The sequence below is a fragment of the Euprymna scolopes genome, chromosome 46 (genome assembly GCF_053919585.1).
Source record: "Euprymna scolopes isolate OS-2025 chromosome 46, ASM5391958v1, whole genome shotgun sequence".
In the NCBI taxonomy this organism is placed as follows: Eukaryota; Metazoa; Mollusca; class Cephalopoda; order Sepiida; family Sepiolidae; genus Euprymna; species Euprymna scolopes.
The window spans coordinates 23794875-23813235 of record NC_136527.1 but is presented as its reverse complement, the minus strand read 5'-3'; positions in this window follow the sequence as shown (position 1 = coordinate 23813235).

The window sequence follows — 18361 nt, the reverse complement described above, 5'->3', positions numbered from 1 at the left end:
ATAAAACTTAATAGAAAAGATAATAATATTCATCTTAACCTCTGTAGTATTACTGAAGAATGTATATTAAATAAAACTTAATAGAAAAGATAATAATATTCATCTTGACCTCTGTAGTATTACTGAAGAATGTATATTAAATAAAACTTAATAGAAAAGATAATAATATTCATCTTGACCTCTGTAGTATTACTGAAGAATATATATTTAATAAAACTTAATAGAAAAGATAATAATATTCATCTTAACCTCTGTAGTATTACTGAAGAATGTATATTAAATAAAACTTAATAGAAAAGATAATAATATTCATCTTGACCTCTGTAGTATTACTGAAGAATATATATGAAATAAAACTTAATAGAAAAGATAATAATATTCATCTTAACCTCTGTAGTATTACTGAAGAATGTATATTAAATAAAACTTAATAGAAAAGATAATAATATTCATCTTGACCTCTGTAGTATTACTGAAGAATATATATGAAATAAAACTTAATAGAAAAGATAATAATATTCATCTTGACCTCTGTAGTATTACTGAAGAATATATATTAAATAAAACTTAATAGAAAACATAATAATATTCATCTTGACCTCTGTAGTATTACTGAAGAATATATATGAAATAAAACTTAATAGAAAAGATAATATTCATCTTGACCTCTGTAGTATTACTGAAGAATATATATTAAATAAAACTTAATAGAAAAGATAAAAAATATTCATCTTAACCTCTGTAGTATTACTGAAGAATATATATGAAATAAAACTTAATAGAAAAGATAATAATATTCATCTTAACCTCTGTAGTATTACTGAAGAATGTATATTAAATAAAACTTAATAGAAAAGATAATAATATTCATCTTAACCTCTGTAGTATTACTGAAGAATGTATATTAAATAAAACTTAATAGAAAAGATAATAATATTCATCTTGACCTCTGTAGTATTACTGAAGAATATATATTAAATAAAACTTAATAGAAAAGATAATAATATTCATCTTAACCTCTGTAGTATTACTGAAGAATGTATATTAAATAAAACTTAATAGAAAAGATAATAATATTCATCTTAACCTCTGTAGTATTACTGAAGAATATATATGAAATAAAACTTAATAGAAAAGATAATAATATTCATCTTGACCTCTGTAGTATTACTGAAGAATATATATTAAATAAAACTTAATAGAAAAGATAATAATATTCATCTTGACATCTGTAGTATTACTGAAGAATATATATTAAATAAAACTTAATAGAAAAGATAATAATATTCATCTTAACCTCTGTAGTATTACTGAAGAATGTATATTAAATAAAACTTAATAGAAAAGATAATAATATTCATCTTAACCTCTGTAGTATTACTGAAGAATGTATATTAAATAAAACTTAATAGAAAAAAATAATATTCATCTTGACCTCTGTAGTATTACTGAAGAATGTATATTAAATAAAACTTAATAGAAAAGATAATAATATTCATCTTGACCTCTGTAGTATTACTGAAGAATATATATGAAATAAAACTTAATAGAAAAGATAATAATATTCATCTTAACCTCTGTAGTATTACTGAAGAATATATATTAAATAAAACTTAATAGAAAAGATAATAATATTCATCTTGACCTCTGTAGTATTACTGAAGAATATATATGAAATAAAACTTAATAGAAAAAAATAATATTCATCTTGACCTCTGTAGTATTACTGAAGAATGTATATTAAATAAAACTTAATAGAAAAGATAATAATATTCATCTTAACCTCTGTAGTATTACTGAAGAATGTATATTAAATAAAACTTAATAGAAAAGATAATAATATTCATCTTGACCTCTGTAGTATTACTGAAGAATATATATGAAATAAAACTTAATAGAAAAAAAATAATATTCATCTTAACCTCTGTAGTATTACTGAAGAATATATATTAAATAAAACTTAATAGAAAAGATAATAATATTCATCTTAACCTCTGTAGTATTACTGAAGAATGTATATTAAATAAAACTTAATAGAAAAGAATAATATTCATCTTAACCTCAGTAGTATTACTGAAGAATATATATTAATAAAACTTAATAGAAAAGATAATAATATTCATCTTAACCTCTGCAGTATTACTGAAGAATATATATTAATAAAACTTAATAGAAAAGATAATAATATTCACCTTAACCTCTGTAGTATTACTGAAGAATATATATGAAATAAAACTTAATAGAAAAGATAATAATATTCATCTTAACCTCTGTAGTATTACTGAAGAATATATATGAAATAAAACTTAATAGAAAAGATAATAATATTCATCTTGACCTCTGTAGTATTACTGAAGAATATATATGAAATAAAACTTAATAGAAAAGATAATAATATTCATCTTAACCTCTGTAGTATTACTGAAGAATATATATTAAATAAAACTTAATAGAAAAGATAATAATATTCATCTTGACCTCTGTAGTATTACTGAAGAATATATATGAAATAAAACTTAATAGAAAAGTAATAATATTCATCTTAACCTCTGTAGTATTACTGAAGAATGTATATTAAAAAAAACTTAATAGAAAAGATAATAATATTCACCTTAACCTCTGTAGTATTACTGAAGAATATATATGAAATAAAACTTAATAGAAAAGTAATAATATTCATCTTGACCTCTGTAGTATTACTGAAGAATGTATATTAAATAAAACTTAATAGAAAAGATAATAATATTCATTTTGACCTCTGTAGTATTACTGAAGAATATATATGAAATAAAACTTAATAGAAAAGATAATAATATTCATCTTGACCTCTGTAGTATTACTGAAGAATATATATTAAATAAAACTTAATAGAAAATATAATAATATTCATCTTGACCTCTGTAGTATTACTGAAGAATATATATTAAATAAAACTTAATAGAAAAGATAATAATATTCATCTTGACCTCTGTAGTATTACTGAAGAATATATATTAAATAAAACTTAATAGAAAAGATAATAATATTCATCTTAACCTCTGTAGTATTACTGAAGAATATTTATTAAATAAAACTTAATACAATCTTATCTAGTGTAGTCATATGAAACTCAAGAAGATTTCCATCAGTTTTGTAATTTCACTATAATATGCATGAGAGAAAAACGAATGTACACATAACCAAAGTAATGGCAAAGAAAACTATTATTGTTATTGCTAAAGTATTGGTGATGTTCTTTGCTCTTTCTACTTTTTCACTTTGTGGCATTAATTTTCTTGAAATTACAGATCTTTCTAAGAACATTCTCCACAAAGTCTCTGAAGTCATTCAAACTGATTTCATGATGCAAGATATGACCGAGTTTGCCAAGTCGTTGTTCAGCTGCAATCCAGGGAACTTGCATTTCTTCTACTTTACAAGTGCTTTCCTCAATCAAGTTGAAAAGTTCAATCAAGTTTTCTTGCTCACTTTGTTGGTTTAAGATGATCATTAACAATCAAGTTGAAAAGTTCAATAATGTTTTCTTGATCACTGTTGCTTTAAGATGTTCATCAACAATGATTTTTTTCTTCATGTTATCTATTACTGCTTTCAGTAACTTTTGATGAGGCAGACAAATCGTCTATTGTCAGTGAATTGAATGTCTTTGAAGTCATCAGAAGCAACTCTTTCTCATCAATTTGCTTTTCATGTTTATCTACATTATCTTTCAGCAATTCCAATGCTTTGATAAATATTTTTATGAGGTTTTCTTCTCGAAACAAAGTTTTGTTTCTTACTTGGAGAGTATTACTGTGTTATGACATTTCTTGCAAAATATCAATCATTAAAACCAAATTCCTCAAAAAGCTTTGTTGCACAAGCGGGAAGCCATCCCTGAGTATATAGTGTTAGTGGAAAAGTATATATGCAAGGCGAGTTAAGCACGCCATACAACAAGTGTAACGTTTCTATCATTAACAACACGACAAGACAAATCATTGAGACCCAAAATGGTCGACCGACCGAGTCTTGTTTATTCACGTTCATGTCCGAGAGTTTACATTTTAAACATTGAACAAAGGGGAGTAACTCCCATCGATGCAAGTAACATAAAATGTCCCTTTTTTCCATTTAATAATGTTTGATTTGTTTCAGTATATGATCTCTCTCTCTTTTTTTGATATAATATCTATTAAAATTATTTCTTATATATATATATATATATATATATATATATATATATATATATATATATATATATATATATATATATATATATATATGTCTAGCTTGATAGGTGGTCTTGGCTGACGTCCAGATCTGGTTGTTGTGTAACTCTTCAGAGATGAGGATGGGGTATGCTGCTCTGACGGTTTCTTCCCTTGGCGGGCGACTGTCTTCATGGGATTCCAATTTGTGAGCCTCGACTATTTGTGGTGGTTTGTGTATGATGTGTCGTTGATTGCCTCGGATTATTGCCACTTCTGCTTTGGTCTGTAAAATATAAGAATGTAGTGTGTTTGCTGTTTCAACAACAATGCCTTCTTGGTTTGGGAGTTTGAAGCTTCTGACCCATACTGGTGTACCATTTTCCAGTGGTTCTAGCTCTTTAGCTTTATGTGATAGGCAGTGCGTGAGTCTTTGTTGGGCCTTCTGGTTCAAGATCGGGCCATCTGAGGTTTAATAGATCCGGGTGAGTCAGGACTTTTCTCCTCAGGCGTCGGTCCATTAACAGTTCACAGTCCATTGGTGTTGCTCTGTGTGCAAGCAAAGAAAGATGTAGGTATTTTGTTTTTTAGCATTCTTTTCATTGTTTTGACACATGCCTCTGCAGCTCCATTGCTTTGTGAGTAGCGAGGGTTGTTTTAACATGTTGGCATCCCCAGTCGTTTGCGAACTTGGTAAAGTTTTTTTAAGTGTATTGGCTTCCTAGGTTTGTTCCTAGGATGACAGATACTCCATGCCTGGCAAAAATAGGTTTGAAGCTCTTTATTATTGCACTGGAACTCATTGATGTAAACATGCCGATCTCTGCATATCGAGAGAAGTAGTCGACAACTATGACATATCTGCTACCTTTCAACTTAAACAGAGGCTATAGTGTGCCATGGTCTTGTCGGAAGCTCAGTTGTCATGATGGGTTCAGGTGATTGATGTCTTAGCTCGGCGTATCTATAGTCCTTTTGATTTGGTCAGATAGTCCTGGCCACCATATAGATTGGCGAGCTCTTTGTCTGCACCTGGTAATTCTCTGATGACCGGAGTGGATTTTGGCAATGATGGTCGGTCTCAGCAGTGATGGGACTATGATCCGTATGTCATACATCAATAGTCTATTCTCAGACATAATGCTGCTGTGGTAGGCCTAATAGAGTTTAATCGAGGCTGGAACATGGTCCTTTGATGGCCAGCCGTTTCTTACATGTTGTAATATGTAGTTGCTGATTTCATCAGTTTTGGTGGCTTCCGTCAACTCATTCAGATGTTTTCAGTGTCAGGTAACTCTTCTAGGTCCTTGTCTTGTTTGTGAATCCATTGCTTACCAGGAACGTAGCGAATTGTGTATCCATACCTCATTAAACGTATTCGAAACTTCTGTATCCTTGCTGGAAGTTCATTGAGGTCCTTTTTACCTAGTAGTGGCAGCAGTGGTTTGTGATCTGTCTCCACTGTGAAGTGTAGTCCAACAAGATAGTATGAAAAGCGTTCACAAGCTTATGTTATTGCTAGGGCCTCCTTTTCTATTGGGCATAACGAGTTTCAGTTTCTGGCATGGCTTGTGAAGCGTAGGCGATGGGGTGTAATTTTGTGTGATCCTGTCGTTGTAATGATACTGCCCTCAGCCCGTTAGATGAAGCGTTGCTAGAAACCACAATCTCATTTGATAGGTTGCACAAACATAGCACAGGTGAATGCATCCAGTTGTGCATTGTCACAAACAAACGCGTATTTCTGACTCAATAAATCCTTTAATGGTTTGTTATGTTTGCTATGTTTGGAATGAATTTTCCTAATTGATTCACTATCCCTAGAAACCGGCGGGTTGCTGTCACGTTCGTTGGTGTTCGAAATTTGAAGACACTTGTAAGCCTTTCTGGATTTGGTGGCAGGCCATCAGCACTGAGTATATGTCCAAAAATTTTACTGATGGCTTGGATATTTCACATTTTTTGTAATTGAGTTTAATGCCAGCAGCCTTAATTTTTTCTAGTGTCTTTTTCAACCGGACATCATGTTCTTGTTGATGTTTTCTATATACTAACATGTCATCTTGCATGCATATGGATCCAATTACGGTCTCTTGTACTTGTGACATGCGCCTCTGGTAGATCTCACATGCTGATGAAATACCAAACGGGAGGCGATTGAATTGGGATCGTCCAAATGAAGTTATGAAGGTCGTCAGTGAACGGAATGGGCCGAAAGGTGGTCGACCGTTGGGAGCATGTGGAGTTCACGTTTTACGCACTTATTGAGCTTTGTGAGATATACAAATATTCTAATTGTCCCGTTTGGTTTTAGTACTAACACCATAAGGGAACACCATTCGACTGGTGTGTCAATCTTGCTTATGACCCCCAGCTTTTCCATTCTCTTGAGCTCTGCCTGTGTTTTCTCCATCAAGGGTAGTGGTACGTATCGTTGTGTTGGTACTGAGTATGTACTCACATCTTAATGTAACAATATGGTATATTCCTCCCCAAAAGTACCTAGGCCTGTGAATAGGTCTGACATTTCTTTTTTTTGTCGAATGGTCGTTTTTGGCTGCTGATGGTATGCAAGTTTACGTGGACAATTACGAGCTTAAGTGCTTCGATGGCTGGGCTTCCTAACAGCAGCTCCTCGAGATTTGGGATAATAAATATCCGCTGTTCTGTTGAAAGTTCTTTATACGAGACAGTTGCGATGATCATTCCAGTCACTTTGATTTGAATAAATATTGGGCAATGAAGGATTTTGTGGGTATCCGACAGATCTGGTAAGTCTCTCCTTAACTTGAATTTTAGTGGCACTCCATTAGGTGTATCAGAAAGTGGCCATTAAAAATGATGATCATAACTTTAATAATTCAACTTACTATTTTTCGAAGCTTATAACTACTTGAACAATGTAATTCAAATCCTATTTTTTTTTTCAATTAAAGGAGCAAAGACCAAATTTTAAAAAAATAACATGTTTAATAGCAAATTATGCAATATTTGTTTTTTAATCGGTTTTCTTTCAATAAATATAAAGAAAATCAACATATTTTGACTTGCTTATAAATATATGTATATATTTAAATGCTAAAAAAATCACTTACTTAAAAAATATACTATTAAATGGGTAGTTTCATTCTTCATTGTTAAGAATTTATTATTATTTATATTTTAAATTGCATGTATTTTTTAAATAAAAGGATTTTTTAAAAGCGACGACTGTAGAAAATCACATTTTCGCAACATGTTTTGCGCGACACTGTAAAGAGCTGCTGCTGCTGCTAAAATGAAATTTATGAAATACGGATTTGTCCAAAGGACATAAATAATGTCTCTTTTTTATTGCGTGTGTCTTTTTTATTGCGTGTGTTAACCAAAATTTGTATTTTTCATCATCCTCTGTTGTTAAAAAGGAAACGCACATTCACTTATAATTTTTTCCCTAGAACAAAAAGTCTGCTTCATCGATCTTTTAAAAAAATAAATTTAATGAGATACACGAGTTTTGATTAATATATTTTACTTCTTTACCGATTAAATTTTTTTAAATATCTAAAAAAAAAAAAGAAAACATTCAATCAAATAGAAAAAATTGCCGTCAGAGTCTGGTATTTACTTGACGATGTAAGCATAACATGAGCTTTCATTTAAAAAATCAATGTGGTAAAAAAAAAGGTTTTACACTTTGGGCTTTACAGGTAAATTTAAAAAAAAAACTATTCTTTTTCTTTTGTTTTAAATTAGAATATTTTCTTTATTGATCTTTTATCTTCAATTTGTGATATAAAAAACATTGGCACATAAATTAATTATCAAACTTTTAACAGACATTTCAAAATGGGGGGGAGGTTGAAAAAATGTTTCTCTAAAATATTATATTTGGGTTATTGGAAAGAACATAAAATTTCACATTAAACCTGAAAATATCGTAAAAATTCAACCAATAGAAAAAATTTGATAGATTTTTTTAAATTTAAAAATTGAAAAATATTTACCTCATAAACTGCTATTGATTTTATTACGTAAAAAATTGGCTGCATTCAGGCACACCGGCATTTTGTACACATTTTTTAAACACTGTTTTTTTTTAATAAAAAAATAATATTTCTATTATTTTTAAACAACTTTAATAGTTTTTTTTTGGAAGTATATTCCATAAAGAAAATAAACAACCCACTTTTAGAAGAGAAATTACGAGTTTTTTTAATATTTTATTCGCAGTTTTGTGTTAAGAGTGTCAAAAATTTATCCAAAATTCTGACACACCTAGTGGTCCATTAACATTAATAATAATAATAATAATAATAATAATAATAATAATAATAATAATAATAATAATGTCATTTGTTCAATAAATTACAATATTTATTTTTTTTAAATATCATTCTTAAAATAAATAAATTACAATTCAATTATTAATAACTAATTATTAAATATGTGATTATATTGTTTTAAATGTTAAAAAATCATGTATATTGTTTAAAATAAATAGAAAATATTTATTATTATTATTATTATTATTATTATTATTATTATTATGTTCTGCTTATATTGTTATGTTTTTCTTATTTAAAACTTTTTACATAGTAACATACCGGTGATTAAGGAAATTTGGGGCCTTTTTTATTAGGGTTAGAGAGTATTTTGCCAATCGTGTCTATGGGTAGGTACGGGTAAAATGAATGCCGATGCTCACAATGTATAAACATTTTGACCCCTCCTTTTACTTAAAAATTCACCAAAAATCAGGAAATTAACCAATTTGAGTGAAAATCTGAGTATTTATCAAATAATGATCGTGGAATATAATGAACTAATTATTTTTATTTAAATCTTAGTAAAAGTGTATTATTTTGTTTGAACAAAAAAAACTTGACTAAAGTTATGGTTTTCAGTAGTAAATAAAAAAAACGCAATACTTTTTTTTTAATTTATAAATAAAGCATCGTAATTTGTAACAATAAAATAAAATTAAAATAATTTGTACAAGAACATTACGAAAAACGCCCCTGAAATCCGTATTAATGAATTCGATATAACTCGAAGAAAAATCCATTTCTCGAACTACCAATATTATCATTGAATTTAGCATGGTTTATTGAATATTTTCACAAAAAATTATAATTGCAAAAATTATTTCTACATTTTTAACCTAATCTTTACATGTAAGATTCTAATATTTCCATTGCACGCAAGAACGTATAATTATCAACATAAAATAATGTTTATATAATCGTGAAAAATAAAGTAAAAAAAATTAAATTGAAAAACAGGAACATAGAAAAATAATTTAATTAAAAAATGGCAAAAATTATACGAACGTTCCATCTCGGTAAGTACGCATGCGCTGAATTGAAAAGAAAACCAGTCTGTTTTGTCCACCCTCCTCCTCCTCTTTTCAACTGTTTGTGTTTATCAACTTTCAATTTAACGTAAACATTATGATAAATTTTGACGAAAGTCTGTATTTTTTAGTGTGTAACTTTTTCAATGATTATAAATTGTTTTCTTAACCAATTGCAAGTCTGTATTAATATTAATAAATAATGGTGCTAACTTTTTTTCAAAGAACAAATTATCAGTAGTATAATTAATTAATTTAATTAACTTTTATGCATTTTTAAATGAAGAAAGGGGGATCTTGGACTCAAAAAAGAGAAAAAAAAGTCGCTCAGTATACCGGAATAAAGACACACACGCGAGAGTTTAATTTGATGCGAATAATGGACGAGTCTCGTTGCTACCATTGATACATTTTGGGATAATTATTACTTTTTTGCAAAAGTTTATACATTTATTGCATTAATTCATTACTTTAACCTAATACTTAACTTGGAAATAATTCCAGAAAACTTTTATGCCAGAAAAATGTAAACGCGATTTTTGTTATGATGATTTTTTACGTGAAATTTAGTGTTTTTCAGATTTCACACACGTTTTTTTCTTTGAGAAATTAACTTTAAATTATAATCTTTCAAATACAATAAAAAAAAGCACTCGAAAATTAAAAAAAAATGATTATGATTAACCGGCGTTAAAAACCATACGCCCCTGCCGAAACAGCCATTAATTGCCCGTACCTATCTATGGGAATATGCCGGATTATCCATATAAATAATAAGAAATTAACGATATTTTTTTTTTTTAAGAAAATTAAAAATAAATGTCGAAATCGATTTAAGTAAAAGTATCGTTTCATCACCAGATTGTAAAGTTTGTGTGTGTGTGTGTGTGTGTGTGTGTGTGTGTGTGTGTGTGTGTGTGTGTGTGTGTGTGTGTGTGTGTGTCTGTGTGTTTTTTTAAAGGGAAAGTTCGAAATCGAATAAATTAAAAGAAGCTTACTTACAAAACATCAGAGTTAAGTTTCAAGATTAAAAAAACACATTTTAAAAATATAAACAGATTACAATATAAATTATAAAAGTTGTTTTCTTTTGTAAAAAGTTGTTTTACATGCATTATGTCTCTTAGTTGAGTCCTTTCAATAGTTATCTCCCTTGGCCGATCATTTTTCTTATAGAGTTTCCTCTGACTCGACACCGGCAGGTTGACCGGTGTTTTGTTCCCTAATTGTAGTCAGTAGCCTTTCTACCCCCCACATGTCTTTGTCTTTTATCTTCTGTTGTCCTTCGCCGTTTTAAGCCATCTCCGGTAAGAAACATTATATATCTCCTTCTTAAAGACACTTTTTAATATTTTAAACGTTATTTTTTTATATTATTTCATCTTAACTACGAACTTTGTTAATTTTCTTTACCCACATGTCCGACCCCCTTACTGTGTTGTGTTGTTCATTTCCTTACGCATACGACTCCTCATTCAGCCTTTTATAACTTTTCGTTTCTTATATTTTCTCTTTGTGTTCTCAACAATGTTTTTTTTTCGTTTTTTTTTTTATTTCTTTCAATTTTTTAACTCGTTTTCTGTGTTTTTTCTTTCAGTTTGTTTTTCTTTTTTTACCGTTTTGACTCTCAATATGTGTTAATTTAATTTTTCACTTAAAAACATATTTAAAGAAATATAGACAACTTACAATAATCATAAAAGATTTTTTCTTTTTTAATAGTTGTGTATTTTGCTAAACATATATAAATATATAAGGGTTAAAAATATAAACAAATCGAGGGGAGATAATAACTTCCGGTGAATGCTGGAAAAAATATCTAGTAAATCAAATGACGTTTATTTATTTTTGTCATTTCATTTAACTTAATATGAAAATCGATAATAAACTTTAAATTATCAATTATTGAATGGATTTTATTATTTCCTTTTCATTAAAAACTCAGTTTTATTTTTATGGATACATGTGTCCAGTGACATCGATATGATGACTAAAATCGCAAATTATTGTTTTTTTTTTTAAATTAAAAATAACGCATGAATTTCTATTTGTTTTTTATATAAAAACTAGCAAGGCCGCCCGGCGTTGCTCAGGACCGTATAAGACAATAAGAAAAATTTTGAACATACCTGTTATTTTTAGGATAGAGGAATTTTGGATGACTATGTATCATTTGTCATCTAGAGCAAAATCATATTTTACCTACCCTAGGACTGGTATTATATGTGTGCCTTCCCTAGGACAGGAAATTTACAACATGTATATGGATAAAAATTCCTTACCTAGGACGAGTAATATACAACACATATTTAAAATAATTTAAATTATTTTCTGTTGTGCTAACGTTTCTGTGTGTCACAGGTAAAAGTTTGTTTTTACATCAGAGTGCTATAGTGAAGAAGCTCCTTATGTCTTTTATAAATGTTATACTACTCGAATGTATTACATGATTTTTGGTTTTGATAACTTATGTAGGTCACAGGTAAGATGTTCTTTGGTTTTCATATCGGTACTATACTGTACAAGTACCTTATTTCCTGGGTAGGATACTGTACAAGTACATTTTTTTCTAATTTTAAAATGAAAGAACTCGATACTTTTAAGAAATTTTTGTCGTGCTGAATTTTCTGTGCGCAAAGAGTAAGAATTTGTTTTATTTTTCATCTGTATGCTGTAGTGAAGAAGCACGTTATTTTTCATTTAAAAGTCATACCACCCAAATATATAACGTGATTTTCGGTTTTAATAACTTTTATGCACGTCACAGGTAGGATTTTCTTTGTTTGTCATATGAGTACTATACTGCACAAGTACCTTATTTCTAGGGTAGGATAATGTACAAGTACGTCATTTCTAAGATATAGCTGAAACTACTCGATAATTTTACATAATTTCTGTTGTGCTAACTTTTCCGTATGTCACAGGTGAGAGTTTGTTTTTACACCAGAGTGCTATAGTAAAGAAGGACCTTATTTCTTATATGAATGAAATACTACTCGAATATATTACAGGAACATTACGATAAGCAGAATTCATTTAATATTTTCACAAAAAATATGTAATGTGGTTTTAATGATTAAAATTATCACAGAAATTTTGCTTACTTGGTTTAATGACCATTTTTCTCTCAGAAAATATTAACATTCATTTCAAGCCACGTAATCTTAAACTTCATACTATTCTCACGAGATTCTCATTTAGCCAAGCCTGCATAATGAACACTCGTTGTAAGAAAACATTTACGTTTGAACGATTTAAATTAATATTTCTTACACGTAAATAAATGTTATTTCATCTTAATAAAGTGATTTCGAGTTCTTTGTCAAGTGTCGTTATTTTCCAGTTATTTCTATATTTTTATTTTATCTATGTGAGGATCTGCCTTGGTGGACACCTATTAATCGGTGATCTGGTTAAATTTACTTTTAACGGTCCTGTAGACACTCTACTACTTTCGACTTCAAGAGATTCATGCACCTGTAACCTCGGTCTTAAAAATTGATAGATCCCAATTATGAATGGCTGAATTCAATTCAGTAGAAGTTAGTGACTCCACAGTCAGTTTTTACAAATTTGCACCACGTCCATGAGTTCTATAGGGTCAGAATTTTTTAAAAAGTCGTTATACATTTTGTAAATTCATCTTAGTTTATTTTGATCAGTTAATATGCATGTTACGTTTGTACAGTGGTAACGTCAGCAGCTTTGAATGTTACACTTTTGCTTTTGGTTTCGATTCTAGCTGATGACACCCAAATACGTTTTTTATTATTTTTCACAACTCTATAATCATATATATAATCATATATACGAATTCTGGACAAATTTAAAATATTATATTTAAGGACTTGGCAAAGCCTCGCCTTCCCCCACTAGGTATGAAATACAATCGACTTTCTTACATTCTGGGGCTTCTGTAGAACTTATGTGCGACATGTTGTCTCTTGTTTTATTGTGCAAAGCTAAATCTGTTACGAAACCCTCACTTAGGGGAAGAGGCTAATAAAACTATCCTTTTTCTAAATTCAATATCTTAAGACTTTACTAATTATCTTTGAAGCTGCCATGAAAATATTTCTCATTATAAACCTTTTCACGTGTAATATTTTCCAATATAGAGACTAACTTTAGACTTAAATCTTTCAAACACAATCAAGACATAAAAATATAAGACGGCTTTCTAAACTATGTTCAGTTTCCGCCATTAAAGTGCATGTGCCATACAACGAATTACAGAATTAATAATGATGAAACTTGTAATCTGTTCTCTCTCATGTAAATATTAAAATATTAAATAAAATAATACTAATTTTATCTGTGATATTCACCAAATAGAAATGATTTCTTTTTTTAATTTTTCCAGTCAATTTTGTTTTCTGCGAACTTGCTCTTCCGTTCGTCATCTTGAATTTTAAGTTGAGTTTGTAAAGTCAATCACATTTGAAAAATCGTTTCCTTTATAAAAGCAGATAAAGTTAATCGAAAGCAGATTATAAAACAAAAACGTAAGTATTACTACATGAATTTAGTATCGACTTTATCGCATTTGCAGAATAAGTTAAAAATGTAAGGGAGATAACTACATTTACGCATGAAAATGTTGGTTGTTATTATTTTCGCTATCGATGATTTTTTGTTTTCAATACTGACAAAAAAGATAACTTCTTTATCGTTTACCAAAGAAAAAATAATTTTATAAATTTTAAATGTTTTTAACTGTTTCACAAGTTTAAAGTAAAAAAACCCTTTTTTTTCATTTTTTTTCAGCGCATTATTTTATAGTTTTTTTGGTGTGCTAAAAACGAATATATACTTCAAAAGTTGCGCAGCGAATTATTTTTCATGATATGAGAAAATTACTTTTTCAAAAAGTGGGGATCAGTTTTCCATATAAATTTAATGTATAATAAGCACCCACTTTCTGGCCACATGGTTATAATTTGTTTTATTTGTTTTGTTGGCCTGCCTTAAAGCCGTTTTGGTAAATTGTTATTTATTTTTCATCTTAACAATCATCTTTAACATTACAACTTCGATAGGTTTTTGGGTATGCTGAAAACGAATATCGCATTTTAATTTCCTGCAAACAAGTATCTGGATATTAAACAGTGTAATCCTTTGTCATCAGTGGTGGCCAATTAAGTATGCACTTGCACATACAGAATTGGCCACCACTGATAACATAATGAATTATATTGCTTTATATTTGGAAAACTAATTGTTCATGGCAAATATATGTGCGAATTTGCATGGTGGCCATCAATTGGGTGCTCATTTTACGTTTAATGTATATTTAAATGTGATCCTCACTTTTTGAAACAGTAAATTTTTCATATCACTAAAACTATTTCTCTCCAACATCTTTTGAAGTATATATTCGTTTTCAGCACCCTCGAAAACTTATAAAAGTTGTCATTGAAAAGGGTTTTTGGGTGTTCAAAAATATTCTAGATATTGACCAACACAATAAACCTTACAAATAGCTTTGACTGAATTTAAAAAAAATAATCATGATTCTTAAACAAATTACAATGTTAAGGTTCCGAATTCTTTGTATTATTTAGATTATTAAGATAACTGTTCTCATCTTGAGTGTTATTTATTATGCAAACATTGTAATCAAAATTAAATTTAAACTATTTTGTATTTTGAGGAACATTAAGTGTGAAAGAAGAAAATATTGGAATTCTTATTAATGAGGCTTTCATAACTGGATGTTCTGCATTTGTCATGTGGTCAGCTTCATTTAGAAATGACCTTTTATTTAGTAAGCTAGAAAAGAAGTTGAGTTTTAGCAGCAATCAGCACAGCTTATAAAGCAAATATTCAAAATCTGAAACACTGAGGTGTTGCTGCTGTTGCTATAGATCTAATGCTTTCCACCTAGCCTTGAGGCGCTGCTTTTGTATAAAAATAACTGAATTCTTTCAATTCTTAATTTATTGTTGTTTCACGACGTTTAGGCCAACTATTCCTCTGGCCAAGTAAGCCTCTAGCTGACTTTGGGTTGGATTAAAACCAGTATCTTCAAATGATTCGCACCTGGAACTGTAGAGATTCAACGTCTCTATCCACTGCGCCACGGGCCTCGAAAGGCGATCAAGGTTGGATTTTTTTTGGTCTTAGATGAGCATAATATTCTTTATTCTTAGATGAAGATAATATTCTGCAATAAATGAATAAAACTCATCTCAATAATGAATTCCAATTAAATAATATATATTTCAATTATCACAGATAAAATATAAATGTGATTAATCCCTCAGTGTTAATAGTAGGGTTTATGGCTCAGTAGTAGAGCACCTGGTTATGCTATGGTTAGAGTACTTGGTAAAATTCAGTTGTAAATTATGTACTCCTGAACGTTGAAGTTTCAATCATTAGTGAGATTTAAAATAGAATTTCAAATTTTGTAAGACTTTTGAATGAAACTTTTTGTTTAGTACATGGGAGTAAGATGGTCTTGGGTTGTTAGCGATGACTGGACCAAGTGTCAAAACAACAAACTTTCTAATTATACCTATACTAAAAGAACTACTAAATCTCAGAAAATCATGCAAAGAAGAAGTAGTCTAACCACGTACCTGGATAGGACATACTGTTATATAGTGTTTTTTTTTGAAGATGACGAATATTGTATAGTTGAGTGTTCATATTGGGGAGATATGTCGGGTGCATTTTAAAGCAAGACGGGATATGTAATACACGATGAGAGGGGAAGAGAAGGGAGAAATTTATACTTTTTACTGTTTGTGGATTTTTCTTAACACAAATATTAGAGAGGAGAGTTATCAGTTCTTATGGCACAGGAGGTGACAGTCATTACTTATGATAGAGAGTGTGACAGATAGATGAGTTATACATAATGTTCATTAAAACGATGAGTTGTACACAATGTTCATTAAAACGATGAGTTATAAACAAAGTTCATAAAACGATGAGTTATAAACAATGTTCATTAAAACGATGAGTTATAAACAATGTTCATTAAAACGATGAGTTATACATAATGTTCATTAAAACGATGAGTGAGAACAATGTTCATTAAAACGGTGAGTTATAAACAATGTTCATTAAAACGATGAGTTAGACATAATGTTCATTAAAACGATGAGTTATACACAATGTTCATTAAAACGATGAGTTATACACAAAGTTCATTAAAACGATGAGTTATAAACAATGTTCATTAAAACGATGAGTTATAAACAAAGTTCATTAAAACGATGAGTTATAAACAATGTTCATAAAAACGATGAGTTATAAACAATGTTCATTAAAACGATGAGTTATAAACAATGTTCATTAAAACGATGAGTTATACACAATGTTCATTAAAACGATGAGTTATACACAATGTTCATTAAAACGATGAGTTATAAACAATGTTCATTAAAACGATGAGTTAGACATAATGTTCATTAAAACGATGAGTTATAAACAATGTTCATTAAAACGATGAGTTATACACAAAGTTCATTAAAACGATGAGTTATACACAAAGTTCATTAAAACGATGAGTTATACACAATGTTCATTAAAACGATGAGTTATAAACAATGTTCATTAAAACGATGAGTTATAAACAATGTTCATTAAAACGATGAGTTATACACAAAGTTCATTAAAACGATGAGTTATACACAATGTTCATTAAAACGATGAGTTATACACAAAGTTCATTAAAACGATGAGTTATACACAATGTTCATTAAAACGATGAGTTATACATAATGTTCATTAAAACGATGAGTTATAAACAATGTTCATTAAAACGGTGAGTTATAAACAATGTTCATTAAAACGATGAGTTATACACAATGTTCATTAAAACGATGAGTTATAAACAATGTTCATTAAAACGATGAGTTATAAACAATGTTCATTAAAACGATGAATTATAAACAATGTTCATTAAAACGATGAGTTATAAACAATGTTCATAAAAACGATGAGTTATAAACAATGTTCATTAAAACGATGAGTTATAAACAATGTTCATTAAAACGATGAGTTATACACAATGTTCATTAAAACGATGAGTTATACACAATGTTCATTAAAACGATGAGTTATAAACAATGTTCATTAAAACGATGAGTTATAAACAATGTTCATTAAAACGATGAGTTATAAACAATGTTCATTAAAACGATGAGTTATAAACAATGTTCATAAAAACGATGAGTTATAAACAATGTTCATTAAAACGATGAGTTATAAACAAAGTTCATTAAAACGATGAGTTATACACAATGTTCATTAAAACGATGAGTTATAAACAATGTTCATTAAAACGATGAGTTATAAACAATGTTCATTAAAACGATGAGTTATAAACAATGTTCATTAAAACGATGAGTTATAAACAATGTTCATTAAAACGATGAGTTATAAACAATGTTCATTAAAACGATGAGTTATAAACAAAGTTCATTAAAACGATGAGTTATAAACAATGTTCATAAAAACGATGAGTTATAAACAATGTTCATTAAAACGATGAGTTATAAACAATGTTCATTAAAACGATGAGTTATAAACAATGTTCATTAAAACGATGAGTTATAAACAATGTTCATTAAAACGATGAGTTATAAACAATGTTCATTAAAACGATGAGTTATAAACAATGTTCATTAAAACGATGAGTTATAAACAATGTTCATTAAAACGATGAGTTATAAACAATGTTCATTAAAACGATGAGTTATAAACAATGTTCATATAAGATGATTACACATTACCTTTGTTGTAGAAAGACGACACAAGACGTTACAAAATATGATTTGTTCTTTTATTACATTCGACCGGTTGCAATGCTGATAACATCCAA